General features: G+C 39.9%; 1 long non-coding RNA gene across 1 annotated transcript in view; it reads right to left on the bottom strand.

The window, feature by feature from the left end:
* LOC133772166 (uncharacterized) overlaps nucleotides 1–25517 on the bottom strand; it is a 101550-nt gene that overhangs the window by 43550 nt on the left and 32483 nt on the right. The window lies entirely within an intron of this gene.

Below are 25517 nucleotides of genomic sequence, written 5' to 3' on the forward strand. Positions count from 1 at the left end.
CTGAATTGGGACAGAGCAGATGAATATGATACCCACTGAGGCTAGCGCTCAGGCACTAGACTCCATCAAGGGGAAGAGCTCAGCTGAGCAGAAGTACTTCCCTTCTGATTAAAAAAGAGAGAGAGAGAGATTTACCACACTAAACTTAGTGTGTCACCTTAGGCACACCCTTAATCCTGGGGAACTGAACAGAGCTCTCTGGCCACACCCATTACAAATCTCTAGAGATTCACTGAAAGCAGACAGTCTACTTATCTACAGAGTCATAGTACAAAATAAAAGCTGCCACAGCAGGAACCAATGAGTATCTCCACAAAGCTGAACAACCAACTCAACAATCCAACAAACATGAATAAGGAAGATAACATGATGCTCCCAAAAGAACACGGCACTTCAAGACTAGATTATGGACGGCGCCGTGGCTCAACAGGCTAATCCTCCGCCTGCGGCGCTGGCACACCAGGTTCTAGTCCCTGTCGGGGCACTGGATTCTGTCCCGGTTACCCCTCTTCCAGGCCAGCTTTCTGCTATGGCCTGGGAGTGCAGTGGAGGATGGCCCAAGTCCTTGGGCCCTGCACCCCATGGGAGACCAGGATAAGCACCTGGCTCCTGCCTTCAGATCAGCGCAGTGCGCCAGCTGTAGCGCGCTGGCCGCGGCGGCCATTGGAGGGTGAACCAACGGCAAAGGAAGACCTTTCTCTCTGTCTCTCTCTCTCTCACTGTCCACTCTGCCTGTCAAAAAAAAAAAAGACTAGATTATGAAGATGATGAGATAGAAGAAATGCAAAAATGGAAATCAAAAAATTGATTATAAGATTACATAGAAGTAATAAAAGCAAATGCACGAACTGCTGAAATCCATGCAGGACATGAAAGAAAATCTCTCCCATGAAATTGAAATCTTAAGGAGGAATCAAAAATAGAAGAATTTAATAGAACACAAAGTTGTATTCTAAAGAGAAATCAAAATGAAATGAAGAATTCAATAGAACACATAAAAACTGAAGTGGAGAGCCTTAAAAACATAATCTGTGAGGTAGAAGAGATAATATCCAACCTAGAGGACACAGCACAGGAAAGTTTATAGTCAAACCAAGGACAAGAAGAGGAAATTGGAAATCTAAAAAACATGGTTGGGAATCATAGGATACTATAAAAAAAATCCAACATTCAGATTCTAGGAGTTCCTGAAGGCATGGAGAAAGAGAAAGGATTAGGAGCCCTTATTAGTGAAATACCAGCAGAAAACTTCCTGCGTTCAAAGAAAAAAAACATCCAAGTAGAAGAAGCACACAGAACTCCCAATAGACATGAACAGAAAAGATATTCGCCATGACACATTGTAATCAAACTCACCACAGTGAAACGTAGAGAGAGGATTCTAAAATGTACAAGAGAGAAATGCAAGATTACTTTCAGAGGCTCTCCAATTAGACTCACAGCAGACTTCTCATCAGAAACCCTACAGGCTAGGAGGGAATGGCGAAATATAGACCAAGTCCTAAGAGACAAAACTGTCATCCCAGAATATTATATCCTGCAAAGCTCTCATTTGTGAATGAAGGTGAAATAAAGAGCTTTCATAACAAATAGAAATTGAAAGAATTTGTCACCACTCATCCAGACCTGCAAAAGATGCTTAAAGATATGTTACACACAGAAACACGGTCATCAATACAAAAGAAGGTAAAGGAAGGAAATATCTCAGTAAAAGATAACAGGAAGTTCAAAGTTTAAATTAGGAATATCTTTGAAAAATTAGCAGGGCAAAATCATTATTTATCAATAGTCACGTTGAATGTATATGGCCTCAACTCCCCAGTTAAAAGGCATAAACTGGCTGAATGCATTAACAAACAAAAAGCCATCTATATGCTGAATACAATAAACACATCGTTCTAACAAAGGTGCATGCAGACTGACAGTGAAAGGCTGGAAAATATATTCCATGCCAACAGAAACCAAAAAAGTGTTAGCGTAGCAATCTCAGTATCAGATAAAATAGACTAACACAAAAACTGTTAAAAGAGACAAAGAAGGACACTATATAATGATTAAGGGATCAATTCAATAGGAAGATGTAACTATTAAAAACATATGCACCTAATTACAAGCCACATGGTTATTTAGGATATGTTAAGGGATTTGAAGGGAGACTTAGACTCCAATACAATAGTATTGGGGAACTTCAATATTCAACTTTCAGCAATGGACAGATTTACCATACAGAATATCAACAAGGAAACAGGAAACAACAGATTTAATTCACACTATAGACCAAATGGTCCTAACAGATATCTACAGAAGTTATCATCTTACAGTTGCAGAATACGCATTCTTCTCAGTAGTGCATGGAACTCTCTCTAGGATTGACCACATACTTGGCCATAAAGTTTCAACAAGTTCAAAAAAATTGAAATCATACCATGCATCTTCTCAGACCACAATGGAATGAAGCTAGAAAGCAGCAACTCAGGAATTTCTAGTACATATGCAAACACATGGAGACTGAACAATATGTTCCTGAATCAACAGTGGGTCACTTAGAAATCAAAAGAAAAATAAAAAACTTTCTGGAAGCAAATGAAGATAACAACCCAACATATCAAAACTTATGAGATACAGCCAAAGCAATATTAAGAGGAAAATTTATAGTAATAGGTGCCTACATCAAGAAGTTGGAAAGGCACCAAATAAATGAGCTATCAATGCATTTCAAAGATCTAGAAAAACTACAGCAAACCAAACCCAAAACTAGTAGAAGAAATAAATAAAATTAGAGCAGAAATCTACAAAATTGAATCCAAAGAAACATTACAAACATTACAGAAGATCAGCAAAATGAAGAGGTTTTTGAAAAAAAAAAAATTGACACACTATTGGCCAAATAAACTAAAAAAGGGGTAGAGAAGACACAAATCAATAAAATCAGAGATGAAAATGTGAATATAACAAAAGAAAGCACAGAAATAAAAAGAGTCATCAGAAATTACTACAAAGAGTTGTATGCCAACAAACTGGGAAATCTAGAAGAAATGAATAGATTCCTGGAAACATACAACCCACCTAAATTGAACCATGAAGACATAGAAAACCTAAAAAGACCTATAACCAAGATGAAAACTGAATAAGTGATAATGTCTCTCCCAACAAATAAAAGCCCAGGACCAGATGGATTGACCGCTGAATTCTACCAGACATTTAAAGAAGAACCAACTCCAGTTGTTCTCAAGCTATTCAAAAACAATTGAAAGAGAGTAAATCCTCCCAAATTCTGTCTATGAAGCCAACATTACTTTAATTCCTAAACCTGAAAAAGATGCAGCAGAGAAAGAGAATTACAGACCAATTTCCCTGATGAATACAGATGTAAAAATCCTCAATAATATTCTAGCCAATAGAATCCAACAACACATCAGAAAAATCATCCACCCAGACCAAGTGGGATTTATTCCTGGTATACAGGGATGGTTCAACATTTGCAATTCAATCAATGTGATAACACCAATTAACAAACTGCAGAAGTAAAACAATATGATTATCTGAATAGAAGCAGAGAAAGCATTTGATAAAATACAAACTTTCATGATGAAAACTAAGCAAATTGGGTATAGAAGGAACATTCCTCAACACAATCAAGGCAATTTATAACAAACCCATGGCCAGCATCATAGTAAATGAGGAAAAGTTGGAAGGATTCCCACGCAGATCTGGTAACAGAGAGGCCTACTCTCACCATTGTTATTCAATATAGTATTGGAAGTTTTAGCCAGAGCCAGTAGGCAAGAAAAAGAAATTAAAGGGATACAAATTGGGAAGGAAGAAGTCAAAATATCCCTCTTTGCAGATTATATAACTATTTTTTTAGATTTTTTTTTTTTTTAGAATTTACAGACAGTGAGAGAGAGAGAGAGAGAGAGAGAGAGAGAGAGAGAGAGAGAGAGAAAGCTCTTCCTTCCACTGGTTCACTCTCCAAATGGTTGCAACAGCCGGAGCTGTGCCAATCTGAAGCCAGGAGCCAGGAGTTTCTTCCTGGTCTCCCATGCAAGTGCAGGGGCCCAGCCACTTGGGCCATCCTACACTGCCATCTCAGGCCACAGCATAGAGCTGGATTGGAAGAGGAGCAACTAGAACTAGAACCCGGTGCCCATATGGGATGCCAGTGCTGCAGGCAGAGGATTAACCTAGTGTGCCATGGCACCTGATACAATTCTTTATTCAGGGGATCCAAAGAGCTCCACTAAGAGACTATTGGAACTATAGAAGAGTTTGGTAAAGCAGCAGGATATAAAAGCAATATACAAAAATCAATAGCCTTGGCTGGTGTCGCAGCTCACTAGGCTAATCCTCCACCTGCGGTGCCGGCACCCGGGGTTCTAGTTCTGGACGGGCCACTGGTTCTGTCCCGGTTGCTCCTCTTCCAGTCGAGCTCTCTGCTGTGGCCCGAGAAGGCAGTGGAGTATGGCCCAGGTGCTTGGGCCCTGCACCTGCATGGGAGACCAGGAGGAAGCACCTGGCTCCTGGCTTTGGATTGGCGCAGCATGCCAGCCGTAGCAGCCATTTTGGGGGGTGAGCCAATGGAAAGAAGGAAGACCTTTTTCTCTGTCTCTCTCTCTCTAACTCTGTCAAAAAAAATCAATAGCCTTTATATACACAGACAATGGCATGGCTGAGAAAGAACTTTTAAGATCAATCCCATTCACAATAGCTACAAAAACAATCTAATACCTTGCAATAAACTTACCCAAGGATGTCAAAGATCTCTACAATGAGAATTACTAAGCTTTAAAGAAAGAAATAGAAGAGGATACCAAAAAAAAAAGAAAAAAGAAAAAAGAAAAAGAAAAATCTGCTATGCTCATGGATTGGAAGAATGAATATCAAAATGTCCATTCTTCCAAAAAAAACTTTACATATTCAGTGTGATACCAACCAAAACCCCAAAGACATTCTTCTCAGATCTGGAAAAAATGATGCTGAAATTCATATGAAGGCACAGGAGACCTCAAATAGCTAAAGTTATCTTATACAACAAAAACAAAACCAAAGGCATCACAATATTAGATTTCAAGACATACTACATCAGGGCTGGTGCCGGGGCTCATTTGGTTAATCCTCCACCTGCAGTACCAGCATCCCATATGGGTGCCAGATTCTAGTCCCAGTGGCTCCTCTTCCAGTCCAGCTCTGCTGTGGCCCGGGAGGGCAGTGGAGGATGGTCCAAGTGCTTGGGCACCTGCACCCGCGTGGGAGACAGGAGGTAGCACCTGGATCATGGCTTCAGATCAGTGTAGCTCCAGCCTTAGCGGCCATTTGCGGGGTGAACCAACTGAAGGAAGACCTTTCTCTCTATCTCACTGTCTAAAAAAAAAAAAAGACATACTACAGGGCAGTTATAATCAAAACAGTATGGTACTGGTACGAAAACAAATGGATAGACCAATAGAACAGAACAGAAATGGCAGAAATCAATTCAAACATCTACAACCAACAACAACAGGAGTCACTGTGTACTTACTTTTCATGTGGGATCTGTCCTTAATGTGTTGTTCAATGTGAAGCAATGCTATAACTAGTACTAAAACAGCCTTTTACACTTTGTGTTTCTGAGTGGGTGCAAACTGATGAAATCTTTACTTAATATATACTAAATCAATCTTCTGTATATAAAGATAATTGAAAATGAATCTTGATGTGAATGGAATTGGAGAGGGAGTGGGAGATGGGAGGGGTGCAAGTGGGAGGGAAGTTATGGGGGGGCAGCCATTGTAATCCATAAACTGTACTTTGGAAATTTATATTTACTAAATAAAAGTAAAAAAAAGAATAATTTTATAGACTAAAATATGCAGAAATATAAAGAGGTACTTATAGAAATTACAATTCAAATATGATCTTAATAAATCAGTAACTTTATAAATCATAAAAAAAATTGATAGTATTAAAAAGTAGAAGCAGGCCACACAGCAGACTCTAAACAGCACTGTGGCCTCAGAATCAGCCCTTAAGGCATTCGGATTTGGCTAAAGAGCCCAACAGAGCATTTCAGGCATGGAAAAACCAGACACTATGGCAAAAAATGACCTACATGAAAGATCTCTGTGATTGAGATCCCAGTGGAAAGAAGGGGCCATCGAAAGAGATAACTTTCTCTGAAGGGAGGAGAGAACTTCCACTTTGATTCTGGCCTCGTCGAAATAATGTCAGAGTTTGTGGACTCAAGAGACTTCCATAGTCTTGGCAGCTCATGTCAAGAGCCTCAGGTGATCACTGACGTCATAAATAACAGTGTCAATTGTTAAATCAAAAACAGGAGTCACTGAGCACTTGCTCCCCATGTAGGACCACTGTCCTTAATGTGTTGTACTATGAGAATTAACAGTAAAACTAGTCTTCAAACAGTACTTTATACTTTGTGTATCTTTGTGGGTGCAAATTGTTGAAATCTTTACTTAGTATAGAGTTGATCTTCTGTATATAAAGATAATTCAAAATGAATCTTAATTAAGAATGGGATGGGAGAGGGAGTAGAAGGTGGGATGGTTTGAGGATGGGAGGGCAGGTATGTGGGGAAGAACCGCTACTATATAAAAGTTGTACTTATGAAATTTATATTTATCAAATAAAAGTTTTCTGTAAAAATGTAAACATCCTAATATCAGACAAAATAGTCTTTAACATGAGAACTATTAAAAGAGACAAAGAAGGGTACTATGTAATGATTAAAGAATCAATTCAACAGAAAGATGTTACTATAGTAAATGTATATGCACCTGGTGCAAGAGCACCTGGATATTTAAAACAAATGTTATTGATCTAAATGGAGACATAGACTCCCATACAATAGCAATGGGGGATTTCAATACACCACTTTCATCAGTAGATAGATCAACCAGTCAGAAAATCAACAACAACAACAACAACAAAACACAGCTAATTGACACTATGGACCAAGTGGACTTAACTGATATCTACAGAACCTTTCATCCCACAGTTGCAGAATACACATTCTATTCATTAGTGCATGGAACTTTCTCTAGGATAGACCACATAACAGGCCACAAAGCACACATTTCATCAAATTAAAAAGCACTGAAACCATATCATGTGTCTGTTCTTACCACAATGGAATTAACCTGGAAATTAATGACTGGAGAATCTCTAGAACATATATACACACATGGAGACTGAAAAATATGCTCCTAAATGAACAGTGAGTCATAGAAGAAATCAAATGAGAAACTTAAAAAAATTCTATAAATGAATGAAGATGACATTACAACATATCAAAACCTATGGGACTGGGGCTGGCATGGTGGCATAGTAGGCTAGGCCTCCACTTGCGATCCCAGAAGGCCTCCAGTTCTAGTCCCAGCTGCTCCTCTTTCAATCCAACTCTCTACTATGGCCTGAGAAAGCAGTGGCAGATGGCCTGGGTGCTTGAGCCCCTGCACCCACGTGGGAGACTCAGAAGAGGCTTGTGGCATTGGATCAATTCAACTCTGGCTGTTGCAGTCATTTATGGAGTGAATCAGCAGATGGAGGACCTTTTTTTCATCTCTCCCTGTCTCTCTGTAACTCTACCTATCAAATAAATAAATGAAATATTAAAAAAAAAAAACCTATGTGATATAGCAAAAAGCAGGTTAAGAGGGAAGTTTATAGCAATTGGTGCCTACAACAAGAAATTGGAAAGGGACCAAATAAATAAGCTGTCAATGCACCTCAAAGACCTAGAAAAACAAACCAAACCCAGAATTAGAATGGAAAAAGAAATAGTTTAAATTACAGAAGAAATAAACAAAATTGAAACCAGAAAAAAAAATGCAAAAGATTAGTGAAATTAAGCGGTGAGTTTTTGAAAAAAAAATTCACAATACTATATACTATTGGCCCAACTAACCAAACAAGGGGGAGAACACCAAAATCAATAAAATCAGATGAAAAAGCAGATGTAACAACAAATACTACAGAAATAAAAAACAATCAACAGGAATTACTACAAAGAACTGTGTGCAACAAATTGGGGAATCTAGAAGAAATGGACAGATTCTTGGACACATACAATCTACCAAAATTGAATCATGAAGACATAGGAAACTAAAACAAAACAAAACAAAACAAAAAACAACAATGACAAAGATGGAAACTGAATCAGCAATACTCTCCCAACAAAGAAAAGTCCAGGACTAAATGCCTTCACTTCTGAATTCCATCAAATATTTAATGAAATCTTTAAAGAAAATATCTTCTTTAAATTGAAAGAATTCTTCTCAAACTCCTACAAAACCAGCATCACCTTATTTCCTAAACCAGAAAAAGATTCAACAGTGCTTGAGAACTGTATACCAATATCCATGATAAATTTAGATGCAAAAATCCTTAATGAAATACTGATTGAATTCAACAAGACATCAGAAAGATCATTCACCCAAACTAAGTGGGATTTATCCCTGGTATGCAGAGATGATTCAGCATTCACATATCAACAAATGTGATACATCATTAACAAATTGAAGAACAAAAACCATATGATTATCTCAACAGATACAGAGAAACATTTGATAAAACACAACTTCCTTTCATGACGAAAACCTTAAGCAATGGGATGGCGCTGTGCCATAGCCAGTAAAGCCACCTCCTGTGATGATGGCATCCCATATGGGTGCCGGTTCAAGTCCCGGTTGCTCCACTTCCAATCCAGCTCCCTGCTAATGTGCCTGTGAATGTTCCAAATCCTTGGGCCCCTGCACCCATGTAGGAGACCCAGAAGAAGCTCCTGGATCCTGCCTTCAGATAGGCCCAGCATTGGCTATTACAGCCATTTCAGGCATGAACCAGTAAATGGAATATTCTCTCTCTCTGCCTCTCAAATAAATAAATAAATCTTTAAAAAAATTAAGCAAATTGTGCATAGAAGGAACATTCCTCAACACTATCAAGGCAATTTATGACAAACCCATAGCCAGCATCTTATGGAATTGAGAAAAGCTGGAAGCATGCCCACTGAGATCTGGAACTACAGAAGCATGCCCACTCTCACCGTTGCTATTCAATACAGTACTAGAAGTTTTAGCCAGAGTCATTAGGCAAGAAAAATAAATCTAAGTGATACAAAATGGAATGAAAGAAGTCAAATTATCCCTACTTATAGATGACACTACTCTATAAATGGGATCCAAAAGACTAAGAGATATTGGAACTCATAAAAGAACTTGTAAAGTGGAAAGATATAAAATTAACACACAAAAATCAATAGTTTTTGTATACACAGCCAATGCTATGGCTCAGAAAGAATGTACAAGATCAATCCCATTTACAATAGCTACAGAAAAAAAATCAAATACCCTGAAATACATTTAACCAAGGAAATGAATGATCTCTATGATGAAAATTAAATAGAAGACACCAAAAAATGGAAAAATGGTCCATGTTCATGGATTGAAGATTTAATATCATCAAAATAATCATTCTGCTAGATTTCAAGACATATTGCAGGGCAGTTATAATCAAATCAAGCTGGTTCTGGCACAAAAATAGACATTCAGACCAATGGAACAGGACAGAAACACCAGGAATCAATCCACACACCTACAACCACTAATTTTTTACAAAGTAGCTAAAATAAATCCCTGGAGAAAGGACAGTTTCTTTAACAAATGGTGTTAGGAAAATTGGATCTTCACAAGCAGAAGTATGAAATGAGTCCCCTACTTTACACCTTATGAAAAGATCAACTCAAAATGGATCAAGGATCTAAGTCTATGAGTTTATACCACCAAGTTACTAGAGGAGAATAATTGGAAACTTTGCAAAACATTGGCATATACAAACAGTTTGGGAAAATACCCCAGAAGCACAGGCAATTAAAGCCAAACTAGACAAATGGGATTATATCAAGCTGAGAAGCTTCTGCACTGCAAAGGAAACACTCAGCAAAATGAAGAGGCAACCAACAGATGGGAGAAAATATTTGTCAACTATGCAGTGGATAAAGGATTAATATCCAGAATCTATAGAGATCAAGAAACTCAACAACAAAAACAAACAATCCGGTAAGAAATGAACAGAGGACTTGGACAAGCATTTTTCAAAAGAGGGAATTCAAATGGCCAATCCACAAATGAAAAAATGCCTAGAATCACTAGCCATCAGAGAAATGCAAATCAGAACCACAGTGAGGTTTCTTCACCCCAGTTAGAATGGCTCTCATACTGAGATCGATAAACAATAAATTCTGGTGAGGATTGGGAAAAAGGTACCATAATTCACTGCTGGTAAGATTATAAACTAGTACAGCCATTGTGGAAGACAGTATAGAGATTCCTCAGAAAGCTGAAAATAGATATACATTATGACCCAGCAATCCCACTCCTGGGAATTTACCCAAAGGAAATGAAACAGCATATGAAAGAGTTATCTGTACCCCTATGTTCATTGAAGCTCAATTCAAAATAGCTAAGACATGGAATCAACAAATGTCCTTCAACTGATTACTAAAGAAATTGTCATACATACACACACACACACACACACACTATGGAATACTATTCAGCCATAAAAAGAATGAAATCCCATCTTTTATAATGAAATGAATGCAGTTGGAAAACGTTATACTTAGTGAAATAAACCAATCCCCAAAGATATAAATGCCATGTTTTTCCTGATCTGTGTTAACAGTGTACCAAAAATATAATTATTAGGAGTTTAATTGACATTTTGAGCTTTGGTGATTGTCTACAGCCCTTGTCTCTACTGTTGAGGAACAGTTTTTCTTCTTACTATTTGTTGAACTATTTACTTAGTCCAGGGCTAATCTTAGGAGTATAAAGCAAACTGAAAGTAGATCATTGTAAAAAAATCAAGAGAAGGAATAGGGGAGGAAGGAGAAAGAAGGGTGGGAGCATGGTTGGGAGTAGGGAAGAGTGGGAAGTATCTCTATGTTCCTAAAACTGTCTATATAATATACACAAAATTTGTATTCATTAAATAAAATTTTTAAAAAAGTGACCTTTACAAGGAGAAAAATTGAAAATCAGTGCAACAGAGAAAGAAGGAGAGGAAGAGAGCTTCCACCTGCTGGTTCACTTTCTAAATGGCTGCAATGATGGCCTTCCTGAGGCAGATCAAAGCCAGGAGCCTGTCTCCCATGTGGATGGCAGGGCCCAAGCTCTTGGACTGTCTTCTGCTCCTTTCCCAGGTACATTAGCATGGTCCTGGATCAGCAGCAGAGCAGCCAGCACTCAAACCCATGCTCCCATACGGGATAGCTGCATTGAAGTTAGTGGCAAACTTTGCTGTGCTACAATGCTGATCAAGTCTGTTTCCTCTTTTGTGTGTTTTTAAATATTTTGTCTTTCAAGGTTTGGTCTGTTTCATCTACATTATAAATTGAATTAAATAGTATTTAGTTCAATTATGTAAGCCAGTTTCAACATCTGGAAGTCAGTTAATGTAATATCACACCAACAGGCTAAGAAAGAAGTATCATGACGACAACATCAAAAAATGCAGAAAAAGTATTTGCCAAAATGCAACACCTACTCATGACAAATAAAGGTGCAGCAAGCTGAGATAGAGGGAACTAATTCAACTTGATTAACAACATCTACTAAAACTTACAGCTGTGAAACTAAATGCTTCTGTGGCCATGGCATTATTAATAATGTTCCCTTATATTTTTAGTGCCATGGTATCTGTGGTGATATTTCTTCTTTCATTTCTGATACTAGCAATTTGTGTTTGTTTTTTTTTTCTTAATTCACAGGCTTGTCAATTTTATTCATCTTTTCCAAGAATCAGCTTTAGGTTTCATTGATGTTTGTTTTTAATTTCATGTATTTTTTCTTTCATCTCTTTCCTTCTGTGTATTCTGGATTTAAGTAGCTTTATTTCTTTCTAGTTTCCTAAGAAGGAGACCCAGCTGGTTGATTTTAGTTCTGTTTCTAAACAGAGACCTTCAAAGCTATACGTTTCCCTCTAAACACTGTTTTCACTGTGTCCCACACATTTACAGTTTACTTATGCCCAATATTTGTACATATTCATGAGGCACAATATACCTTGAGATATGTGTACAACCTGTAATGACCAAATCAATGTAACCAGTATTTGTACCTTCGCAAACATTAATCTTTTCTGTCACAGAACCAGCTGGAGCTGGCTATTTCTCTTTCTTCAGGTAGATTATGCTCTGATAAAGCTAGGCTCTGACAAAATAGTTCCTCCAGAGGGTAGCCCTTAGTAAGGACAGAATACTCAGGTCTATTTCAAGATGGTTTCTCCTTCACTTCCCCTTCTAGACGCATGAGGACATTTTGTCCCTTAACATTCACTGTGATGATCTCAGAGAGTTCCTGGATATAAAACTAGTAAAAGAATATGCTTCCAAACCAGACATCTCTCTGTGGTAGTTATTCATTCATTTGAGAGAGATGGAGGGGGGGGGGAGGGAGAGAGAGAGAGAAAGAGAGAGAGAGGAAGAGGGGGGAAGGAGGGGGGGAGGGTACTCCTCAAAAGCTGACAACAGAGAGAACTTCTGAGTTCCTCTATCTGTTCTTTTCTTTGCCCAGATCACTCTATTGAGATGCATTGGCTTAGTAGCTACTCCCTGAATTCACCAGACATGTTCCCACCTTATATCATAGCTATCAACTGCCCTTGTTTCTGAGAATGGTCCTTTTCAAGATTCAAATAGCCTCAGCCTCCTCAAATCCTTTCAGGCAAACTGCAGTGAGGCTCACCCTATATAATGTTACAACTCCCCCACATATACACTGCTGTATCACCTTGCTCTGCTCCATTCTTTTTTCCACATAGTGCTAACCATCTTCTTACATCATATGAACATATTGACTTTTTTGTTAGGCTGTGTATCTGTTTTGTACTAGAATGTAAGCTCATGAGGGTGCAACTGTTTCCAGTTTTCTTCAACAATTTGTTCTGAATGCCCACAACAATGCTTGGAATATGGTAGGTGCTCAAATAGTATTTTCTGGGTAAGAAAGTTCATTATTCTGATATTTAAGTACAAAACAACATTTTACCTTATTTAGTTTGGGACATAAAGGAATGCATCATGGCTTAAATATGTCTATATACCTGGAGAAAATATATATTATAGAGAAAACCTTCCAAGTATCAAAAGACAAAGAAATGAAACTGGTAAATAAAATAACCACCACCACCACCACATGAAAAATCCATAGAATCAATAAGCAACAGCAATAGTGGACAGCAAAAACCCCAATTTTGCCAGTGTGTTTTATTAACTGTAGAGCTTACACTGTAAAATCTTCTACAAGAAATTATTTCCATGGCAACATGTCCAATCTCTACCTTATGATATAAACTTACAAGACAAAATGAAAAGGACTCCACCAAACACAGAAAAACAAAATAGGGAACAAGGAATAATTGCAGCATACAGGTAATTTATATTCACTGACTACAAATGAATAGTAACATAAAGCTACATATTTTTATCATTTTAAAATTTAGCAGTTTATACTGCTAGGTACAAATCTCAAATACCTAAAAAAACTATTTTTCAATAATCATCATTTGAAATTCAATACTCACAGCATAATGATACTTTGTATGCAAGTGATAAATTCCTATGTTGGTTCAGATTTCTTACAGAAAGATTTCAACCCTGAGTGAAAGATCAAGGACATCCAGTGGGGATTCTCTTTAATTACCATTTCTTCCACAGTCTAAAGGGACTCAGACTGGAGAAGCAACTAGCATTTCATTTTGACAGTTATTTGAATTATTGCAAATAACAGGAGACTTTACATGATACATTTATGGTTTTGGCAAAGCAATCAGTTGTAAAATGCCTTTTGTGTAACTGCAGAATTCAGTGGGACCACAACAAAAAGAAGTGGGGGGAAGCTAATAAAGATAAATTCATTTTACTTTTCAAGTAGCACTTTTGTTTTCATCACATTGGAGACTCTGCTCTTAACATTCCAGTTTTCCGTTTTCTTTTTCCACTGCCAAATAAAGCCCTAGCCTTACTTTTCAATTTCTCTCCTACAGTCTCCCCTGCCAAATACTATTAATAAGAATTTATATTTGTGGCTGTGTGTTTTGCAGCAAGTAATTATAGTAAGTCTCTCCTTTATCTCTTTCATTATGGCTAAATCAAAATTCTCTTGAAAGTTCCTCTCAAATCACATCAAGTGCTCTATGATGGCACTTGTATATTTCTGAGTAGCTCCATTGCCATTTCTCAAGCTTGTCACCAATGTACCACATCTGTATGGGGTTTTCAGACTAAATGGGGTAGGATTTAGCGCACTCTTTGGTAAGCTTGCAATTTTCTCCATTACACCAAAAGCAAGTTGTATTGCATTCCAATTCCTCAAAATTATTGAATCTTTCCCTTATTCCCTCCGTTTCCACTACCTCAGGGTTAGAAATGATGGCAGCTTGGACACAGGCAAAGGTGTGTACAAGAGCCCACAGTAGAGGCCAGCGCTGTGGCACAGCAGGTTAAGTCACCATCTTCAGTGCCAGCATTCTGTATGAGTGCTGGTTCAAGCCTCGGCTGCTCCACTTCCATGTGGCTATATGAGAAGTGAACCAGCAGATGGACGCTCTCCATCTTGCTGTTTCTCCCTTTCTCTCCATAATTCTACCTTTCAAATAAAAATGTTTGTAAAAAAAAAAAAAATCCCACACAATTATTGAGATTGTGTTAGTGTTTCAAGTTGTCTATTTCTAAAAGAAGAAAGAGTCAGGCATAAAGTCCAGGGTCCCTGGGTGACTCTGAATGTGACACAGTAGGTATGTAAGCCTTGTGAATTTGAACAGACACTGTGTGTGGATTTATGAATTTAACTAGAAGTTTTCCAAAATCCACCAAAAGTCACTTATAATGGAAATTAGTTTTCTGTCACCTCTTGAGAATATATGTCCAGTATTTCCATGCTAACAGTTTTGTTGACATGCTGGGAGATATCTGAAATCTGCACATTTTGGTTCACACTGACATTTATCCACTTCCCCCATCCCTAATATCATCAATACACAGTACTTGCTAAGTAGTTAATTATAGAAGGAGTTAATAGCTGACAATGGTTAGGAATATTGCTTTGGAGCTAGGCAGGACTGGACTCAAGTCCCAGCTCTAGCACTTTAAAATTTTTTTAAAAATTTTTTTGACAGGTAGAGTTATAGACAGTGAGAGAGAGAGACAGAGAAGAGAGGTCTTACTTCCGTTGGTTCACTCCCCAAATGGCCACCATGGCTGGCGCTGTGCCAATCCGAAGCCAGGAGCCAGGTGCTCCTCCTGGTCTCCCATGCCGGTGCAGGGGCACAAGCACCTGGGCCATCCTCCACTGCCCTCCCGGGCCACAGCAAAGAGCTGGACTGGAAGAGGAGCAACCGGGACTAGAACCAGCACCCACATGGGATGCTGGTGCTAAAGGCGGAGGACCAACCAAGTGAGTCATGGTGCCAGCCCCTCTAGCACTTTCTTAAAACTAGCCTTAGGCAAGTTACAGACTGTCTAAGCCCAAGTTATAAAATGGATATAAGAAGTATACTTGTGGCTGGCGCTGCGGCTCACTAGGCTAATCCTCTGCCTTGCGGCGCCGGCACAGCGGGTTCTAGTCCCGGTCGGGGCGCCGGATTCTGTCCCGGTTGCCCCTCTTCCAGGCCAGCTCTCTGCTGTGGTCAGGGAGTGCAGTGGAGGATGGCCCAAGTGCTTGGGTCCTGCACCCCATGGGAGACCAGGAGAAGCACCTGGCTCCTGCCATTGGATCAGCGCAGTGCGTCGGCCGCAGCGCGCTACTGCGGCGGCCATTGGAGGGTGAACCAACAGCAAAAGGAAGACCTTTCTCTCTGTCTCTCTCTCACTGTCCACTCTGCCTGTCAAAAAAAAAAAAAAAAAAAAAAAAAGAAGAAGTATACTTGTCTCATAGGATGATTTTGAGGAATGTCAATAATGCAAGGAAAAGTACACACAAAGATCTGAAAAGTTCATGTCTTAATAAAATACGTTTTTCCCCCCCCCGGTTGCATGGGATTTATTACGAACCAAAACCAGATTGAAACAGCCTCCTAGTGCTACCTGTGTCCAGCTTTCTGACTATACAGACCAAGGCATACTTGCAGGAAATAGCAAAATGATATGTTACCGGAGAAATGTAGGGTTCTTGTCTTCACGCAAGAAAGAATTCAGGTGTGAGACAGAGTAGTGGGAGGTAAAATAGCAAGGTTTATTAGGGAAGGGACATCCGTAAGAATGGATGGGCACCTCTCCAGACAGAACCTGAGAGAGTGCCCAGTCGCTTGGACTGGGGGGGGAGGGGGGGTGGCGAGGCTACATGGTTGAGTAGAGAGATTACACCTGGCCAGACCAGGCGGGCAGCTCAGCAGAGAGGCAGAGGGCTGAGTGTACAGTCCGGTTGAAGCCAGGGGTTTTTAAGGAGATGGGTCTTGCTTCCCAACCTCTGCTCCTCTTGGAACAAAGGGCTTTTTGGATGTAAATAGAAAAACTTCTGAGTTTTCCCTTGAAGGTCTGAAACAAAGGACTTAATGGAAGCAAATATTAAGAAGCTCCTCCCTGAGTTTTCCCTCCTCCTGAAACAAAGGACTCTGGATGCAAATGTTATCAGACAGGAGGAATGGTGAGCAGGACCCCCTAGAGAATTGGGATGGAGCAGGTTGTTTGAAATGCAGATACTGGGCTGCACCTGGGAGATTATGGAAGATTTGTCAGGCAGAAGGGGTGGGGACCCCCTACCTGGCAGGTTATCAGGTAGAAGAGGGCAGGGCAGGATGCGAATACCAGGCTGCCCCTGAAACATTGTCAGGATGACTTTGAGATGTAGAAGCATATGCTGAACATGTGGCCTGCCACACACACATAAGCTCATATCTAACTTTCCTACCTAACATTTCCCCGTCAAGAGGCAATACCCAAAATTCTTTGGGATTATGGATGGAGATCCATTTTCTGTAACTTCTTCAAAGCTGGCATATGGGCGTCGAGGGGGATTTGGGTATTTCCTCTTCCTATCTATCTTATGGTGTGCAACAGTGGCCTTGGAAAGACTGTGCTGCTCAGTCCAGAGGGCTGCTCAGGTCGTCCAATGGAATGGGCTGGAAGCCTTGTCTGACGACCATTTGGAATTTGACAGCTTTTAGTATGTTAGAGACAAAACAAACAAGGGCATTAAAAACACACGGTCCAAAGAGAAGCATCAAGATTACAGAAGTTATTGGGGCAAGGAGAGGAAATAGCCAGGATTTCCATGACCAGATGCCAGGCCAGAAATCCCAGCCCTGCTTGGCCTGGTCCTGCAGCTGTTTGGCTTTGTCCAGGAAAAGTACGAATTTGGATTTGTACCTGTCTAGTACAAAGACAGAGACAACATTCTTCCTGGAACATGGCACAGATACCCCCGGAGCAGCAGTTAGCATGTCCAATATTTCTTTCTTTCATAACCTTTTGTGACTTCCGCACACCCTCTTCAACTTACTTGAAACGTTCCATCATTTCCATTCCAGTCTAGAGTAAACTAGCCACCAGGATTCTTACAAACCATGTCCTTTCCTTATTTAAAAAGCTCTTTCCTTTTTAACCCTTCTCACCAAGGACACTCTTTCCTTCTAAACCTTTCTTACCAAGCACACATTTCTGTACTTGTGATGTTTTCCATAGAGCCTGGTTGGCTCTTTCTACCTTACCGGAAGACTGAGGTCTCCATGCAGAGTGAAGGGCTGGGTTATTCCTAGGGCCTTACAAATCCCTTGTGTAACCTGGGAGATGAGGGAAGGCCCATTGTCACTTTGTAAAGATTTTGGGAGACAAAAGCGTGGAATAACTTCCTTCAGGAGAGTTTTGGTCACTTCCTGAGCTCTTTTAGTTCTGGTTGGGAAGGCTTCTACCCATCCAGTAAAGGTGTCTATAAGTACAAGCAGGTACCTATAGCCTTGACAGAGTGGCATCTGTGTAAAATCTATTTGCCAGTCTTCCCTGGGGTAAGTTCCCTTTTGCTGCATAGGTTTAATTAAAGGCGGGGGTCAAGACCCCTGGGAGTTATTTTCTCTCGTCCTTACCTAGTTCTAGAGCTCTGGTTAAGTGATCAGTTCTCTTAACTGAGCAAAAGTTTCTGGGGGCAGAGCACGCTTCAATAACGTGTCATGCCATAACTATTGCATACCCTAACAAAGCTGCTTCCATCTATGAACCAAACCTCATCTGCATTAGTCAGGGGGCTGTCTTTTGGGTCCCTTCTGAAGCATAGATCAAGTCTATAGTCTTAGTACAGGAGTGGAGGGGACCACTTTCCCCTGGAACTGGCATTAAAGTAGCTGGGTTTATAGTAGAGCAATGCCTTATTTTTACCTGAGGGTTTTCTAGAAGGAGGACCTGATATTTTAGTATCCTACTATCTGTGAGCCAGTGAGAGCCCTTTTGCTCTAATAGAGAATTTATTTGATGTGAGGTATAAAGGGCGATATCTTGTCCCAGTGTAATTCTAGATACCTCCTCTGTCAGCAAGGCAGCTGCCGCTATCATCCTTAGGCAGTGAGGCCATCTTTGTGCAACCATGTCTAAGGTTTTAGAAAAGTAGCCCACAGGTTGCTTAACAGGTCCCAGATCCTGAGTTAACCCTCTGAAGGTGACTCCCTGCCTCCCAGTGACATACAGCTGGGAGGGTCCCTCTGTGTTTGGCAGTCCTAGCACAGGGGCTTTAGTCATAGCATCCTTTAGCTGAGCAAAGGCTGTGGTTTGTTCTTTCCCCAAAGGAGGGGGCTCCGCTTTGGCTGCCTGTCGAGATCCTGGTTTAGGAACTGTGCTATTTCCCTGTATCTAGGAACCTGTAACCTGATAGAGAAAAGCTGGGACTGCCTGAAGTTTGCAGAAGTAGGGATTTGCTGCATGGCCCATATCCTCTCTGGGGCAGGTTTTCTCTCCCCAGGGGCGAGGATTTTTATGGACTGCTTAGTTAATGGAATTATCCCTTATATCTCTTGTCTACCTTTATTTCCTCAGTAATACTAAAAAGATAAAACATAAATCACAACTGAAGATTGGATGAGATGGGAAAAATACCCCGATACCTACAAAGCTTTACAAACCTCGCACATAAGGCAGAAAAGCAATTCTCTGAGAGAACCATTAGATATTTAGGAAAAAAAACATGAATATGCATCTCTATCTTTAACAAACTCAGATTCCCCTGGACCGGGTTCCTTTCTTTTCAACAGTTTTTATGTATCTATCAATAACAGATTCTAAACACATAATTTTTTACAAACATAATTTGATTTATATTTTTATTTATGGTTGGGAAATGCCAATTGCATTGCCTTATTTTATGATTCAGGGTGTGAGGGGAATGTCAACAGCTAGTGGAATATCAGAAATCCAACTAGTAACTCCACAGGCAAGAAACTCCTCTGAAAATGCAGGAACTTGGGAGTAACTATGAGTTACCACCTTGGACTGCAGAACTGAGAAAAGCCACAATTGAGTGGTAAGAAGAAGTTACCTTTGTCTTCCCTCCCGCAAGCCAGCACAGCACCCCACACAGAAAAATTTCCTGGACTGGTGATTTCACAATGGCAGAAGTAAGGTGAAGGCAGACATTCAGCTTTTATACCACATCACGACCTACCATAGGAGGCTCACTCTTGTCACTTTCCACCGGAAACAGTGGGAATACCAGCAGGGAGAGTCTAGTTGGGGTCATTTGGAAAACAAAGAAAAAAAGTGGTACAGCGCCCATCACACACATTTTGGTGGTTGTTCTGCATTCTAGACAATGGAAGTTCCACTAAGGAGAAGCCAAACAAAGACCAGCACTATGGTGTAGTGGGTAAAGCCTCTGCCTGCAGTGCTGGCATCCAACATGGGCGCCAGTTTGAGTCTCGGCTGCTCTACTTCCAATCCAGCTCTCTGCTATGGCCTGGGAAAGCAGCAGAAGATGGATCAAGTGCTTGGGCCCCTGCACCCACGTGGGAGACCAGGGAGAAGCTCCTGGCTCCTGGCTTCAGATTGGCTCAGCTCCAGCTTTTGTGTAGCCATTTGGGGAGTGAACCAGTGGATGGAAGATCTCTTGCTCTCTCTCTGCCTCTGCCTGCCTCTCTGTAACTCTGCCTTTCAAATAAATAAATAAATAAATCATAAGAAAAAAAGAGAGAGAGAAAGAAGCCAACCAACAGTGTCACACTCTAGGAAACATGATCCATGGATCTTTCAGGTTTGGGTCCCTAGCTGGCTTCTTCACATAACCCAAGTACTCTCATTAAATCTTTCTCAGACTGAGAGACAGCAGCAGATCAGTGATCACCCACCGAGGGAACATCTGGCCCTGCTGAAACCCTAGCAGCAGAGAGGTGATCAAACTAAATTTCAGTCCTTAATGAAGTCTCCTCTAGACTGAAAAGCCATTTCAGGCCATCAATTACCTGCAAAAGAAACATCTGGCCTGGCCCAATCTTACTGACGGGAGGTGGTGAAACTGAATTCTAGTGTTCACATTATGTTTTCCACAGTCCCAGAAGCAACTGCAGGTCAGCAATTACTGACAGAGGCAACAGCTGGCACCACCTAGTCCCTGCTGAAGAGCAGTGACTCCACCAAGCCTTTGCACTTGTCTTAAAATATTCTAGATTTGGAGGCAAATCCAACTATAAACATTTATATAGTATCTGCCCCTACACATCCAATGCTCCCCAGCAGCAACCCCAGGAACTCTATCCATCCCTGGTGCCACTTACATGGACATGCCCGAGTACAGATTCAAATGGCAATACTTTCCAGGCAGGGAAGACACACCTGCAGCCTTGCCTGACTGGATATTATCACAGAGCAAAGTCAGCAGCCTCTCCTGACAGCAGACTCTAGCTAGTGGTATCATCAGCCCATGGAGCATGGTCAGCAATACTGCCACACCCCAGAGCTCCAGAGCACAGGAAAAAAAAAAAACAATAAGAAAAAATAAAATAAAAAAACCTGGCCTATTTAGAAAACCTGACAACTAAGGTCTGTCTCTCTGGTATTTCTACCAGCTGGCGCATGCATAAATCAGTGTTAAACAAAATGAATTAAGGTCTATTCTCACTAAAGAACACATGCAAAGGTCAGAAGAGCTGACCATCTTTCCAAATTTGTAAGCATCAGTGTAAAGCCAGAAGGATTATGAGAAATCAGAGAAATATAATACCACTATGAGAAACTAATAGAGCCCCAGGCATGGACCCAAAAAAATGGAGATCTACGAAATGACTGACAAAAAATTCACAATAATCCTCTTAAAAAGGTTCAGCGAACTGCAAGGAGATATAAATAGAAAAATTGGATTTGGACAACAATTCACATACAAAGAAATAAGTTTGACAAAGGAATAGAGACCAGAAACCAATAGAAATCCTAGAGATGAAAAGGTTTAATAACTCAACTGAAAATTCAATAGAAAGCTTCAGTGATAGACTGATTCTAGCAGAAGACAGAATCAGTGAACATGATGATCGGACATTTGAAATCATGCAATCAGAAGAACAAAAATGAAAATATAAAGACAATGTACATAGATTATGGGACATTATCAAGTGAACAAATGTGCACACCCTATGATTTTTCCAAGGAGATGAGAGGGAGAAAAGCCCTGGGAAGCATCATTAAGGAAATCATGGCTAAAAATCTCCCAAATCTGGGGAGAGAAACTGCTTCCAGGTAAATGAAGCTTTGAAAGCATCAAAGAATTCAATCCAGAGGAGTTCACCAAGACACTTAATAATCAAATTGTCAAATGTCAAAGATAATGAAAAATGAAAGTACATAGTTAAGGATTCCACTTGAGATTTAGGAGGATTTTTAAGTAGAAATTCTGCAAGCTGGGAGAGTAAGATGATATATTCAAAGTGCAGAATGAAAAAAAAAATGCCACCTACCAGTGTACTTCGCTTAGCAAAAATGTCCCTCAGAAATGAGAGAAACAAAAACTTTCCCAACAAATCAAACCTAAGGGAGTTCATCAGCAATGGACTTTCTTTCCAGGAAGTGCTAAAGGTAATTCCTTAAGATGAAAACAAAAGATTCTAATTAATAGCAAAAGAATATAAAAACATAACACTCTTAAAAAATATGCAGTCATGCTCAGAAATATATAATACCATAAAGGGGGGTATATAAAACAATGTATGCTTACTATGGGGAGTTAAAGGAAGTATTAAAAATAAATGTAACAACAACAAATTGGTAAGACACAAATTGCAAAAGAAAATGTGTATTTTAATTTCAAAATATTAAAAAGGTGAGAAAGAGGGAGTAAAAGGATACAATTAATATATTCAATTAAAGGAAAGTTATTGGTTTATAGAAGCCTGTTAAAAAGATATTTTATATAACCCTGATAATAGCCACAAGCAAAAACAATAGTGGTTGTATGTAACATAGAAAGGATTTAAAGTATATGACCACAGAAAACAATCAAACTATAAAAGAAGACCTCAGTATCCCACTTACAAAAATGGATAGATAGCATAGATGGAAAATAAATACTGAACTTGAATTTCATTTTAGATCAAATGAACCTAAAATATCATGTACAGGATATTCAATCTAACAGCAGCACAGTACCCATTCTTCTCAAGTGCACACAGAATAATCTCCATGATAGAGCATATTCAAGACTGTAGAACAAATCTTAACATGTTTAAGTAGATTTAAATTATATCAAATTTCTCTTCAGATCATGATGGCATGAAACTAGAAATAAATGACATGATTACCCTGGAAAATATACATGCCCCTAAAACAACATGCCCCTAAAAAACTAGGAGGCTATAGAAGAAAACACAAAGAAAACAAATTACCTTGAGACATAGGAAAACAGAAATATACCAAAACTTAGGACCTGCAACAAAAACAATCATAACACAGAAATTTATAGTAAAAAAAGGATAAAGATCACATAGAGCCTAATGTAACTCCTCAAGGAGCTAGAAAAAGAATGAACTGAGCACACAGCAGGAAGAAGGAAGTAAGAACAGAGATTAAACAACCAATTAAAAAAACAACAATGGAAGTTGATATTTTGAAAAGATAAAGTCAACAAATTCTTAACTAATCCAACTATAAGAAAAAAACTACCCAAATGCTCAACAGAAATGAAAAAGGATATATTGCTAGTGATAACTAGAAAATACAGAAGAATCCATGAGTAATTGTACACCAACAAATTGGGTAATTCAGAAGGGATGAATTCCTACACATATATACAACACACCAACACTGAATTATAAAGATACAGAAAGTCCAAATAGACAAAAATGAGTAAGAAGATTGAATCTGTAATAAAAAGTCTTCCCTCAAAGCAGAGCTCGGATCAGATGGTTTCACTGCTAAATTCTACCAAACATTTAAAGAAGCATGAAAAGTAATTCTTGTCAAACTATGTCAAGGGAATATTTCCAAATTGAATTTATGATGCTCCCATTATCCTGATATCAATGCCATAAGAAATATGAACAGATACAAGTTTTTTAAAATATTAGTAAACAGAATTCAAGAGCACACTTTTAAAAAGGAGAAAATTTTAGTTCAGAAAGCTTAAAATTTATAGAAAACTTAAATTTAAAAGTTAATTTAAAAATAAACCGCCATCAGTTGTGATTTATCCTAGACATGAAAGGATGGTTTAACATATGCAAATCAGTAAATGTGATATATCACATTAGCAAACTGAAGGGCAAAATTATGATCATCTTAATAGACAAAAAATGTATTTTACAAATGCTTTCATGATAAAAGTCCCACAGATTTAGTAGAGAAGGAACTCACCTCAGCACAATAATGGACATCTATGAAAATTTATCAATAACATGATTCTAAACAGTGAAAAGTTAAGCTATTTTACTATAAGATTATGAGAGGGAAGGATGCCCAGTTTTACTACTTCTTTGTAATGTAGTATTGGATATTATTCCAGAGAAATTAGGAAAGAGAGGGGCTAGCTCTGTGGTACAGTGGGTTAAAGCCCTGGCCTGAAGTGCCAGCATCCAATATGGGCGCCGTTTCTAGTCCTGACTTCTCCTCTTCCATTCCAGCTCTCTGCTGTGGCCTGGGATAGCAGTAGAGGATGGCCCAAGTCCTTTAGCTCCTGCACCCGCAGGGAGAAGCTCCTGGCTCCTGGCTTTGGATCGGCGCAGCTCCAAGTTTTGTGGTCATCTGGGGTGTGAACCAGCGAATGGAAGACCTCTCTCTCAGCCTCTACATCTCTCTGTAACTCTTTCAAATAAATAAAATAAATCTTAAAAAAAAATTAGAAAAGAAAAAAAAAATAAAAATTATGTGGGAAAGAAGATATGTAATTGTTTCTATTTGGTGACAACAAGATCTCTCTATAGAAAACTCCGGCCGGTGCCGTGGCTCAACAGGCTTATCCTCCACCTTGTGGCGCTGGCACACGGGGTTCTAGTCCCGGTCGGGGCACCGGATTCTGTCCCGGTTGCCCCTCTTCCAGGCCAGCTCTCTGCTGTGGCCAGGGAGTGCAGATGGAGGATGGCCCAAGTGCTTGGGTCCTGCACCCCATGGGAGACCAGGAGAAGCACCTGGCTCCTGCCATCGGAACAGCGCGGTGCGCAGGCCGCAGCGCACCGGCCACGGCGGCCATTGGAGGGTGAACCAACAGCAAAAGGAAGACCTTTCTCTGTCTCTCTCTCTCACTGTCCACTCTGCCTGTCAAAAAAAAAAAAAAAGAAAAAAGAAAGAAAACTCCAAAGACTCAATCAAAAAATAGTTCTAACAAATGAATTCAATGAAGCTGCAAAATACTAAATTCAGAATACAAAAATCGGTGGTAGAGAGTGATGGAAGCAAATGGCTGACTAGAAGTCCTTAGTGCTTTTCTCTCCACCCAAAACACAAATAAATAATGAACAATTATATTTTAATGAAAAAAACTAAAAGTGAGTACTGAAGTAGATCAGAGATGTAAGCAGAAACTCTGTTACACACAGAAGCCAGGATGGTCAGGTAGAAAACAGGAGGAAATCTGTGGCTCTGCAATCCCTTCCCCAATAATGATGAGCTCAGAATTATGGGTAGACTTCCCTCTTCAGGTGACAGGTAAACAAGAGTATTGCAGGGGCCGGCGCCTTAGTGCACTGGGTTAATCCTCCGCCTGCGGCGCCGGCATCCCATATGGGCGCCGGTTCTAGTCCTGGTTGCTCCTCTTCCAGTCCAGCTCGCTGCTGTGGCCCAGGAAGGCAGTAGAGAATGTCCCAAGTGCTTGGGCCCCTGCAGCCATGGGGGAGACCCAGAAGAAGCTCCTGGCTCCAGATCGGCGCAGCTCTGGCAGCTGCGGCCACTTGGGGAGTGAACCAATGGAAAGAAGACCTCTCTCTCTGCCTCTCCTCTCCTCTGTCTGTAACTCTACCTGTCAAATAAAAAATAAAATCTTAAAAACAAAAAACAAAAAAAAAACAAGAGGATTCCAGCATCTCTTGTCAACACCTTGGACCCCTACAGTCATCACTGGTAGGGACCC

The sequence above is a fragment of the Lepus europaeus genome, chromosome 13 (assembly GCF_033115175.1).
Source record: "Lepus europaeus isolate LE1 chromosome 13, mLepTim1.pri, whole genome shotgun sequence".
Classification (NCBI taxonomy): Eukaryota; Metazoa; Chordata; class Mammalia; order Lagomorpha; family Leporidae; genus Lepus; species Lepus europaeus.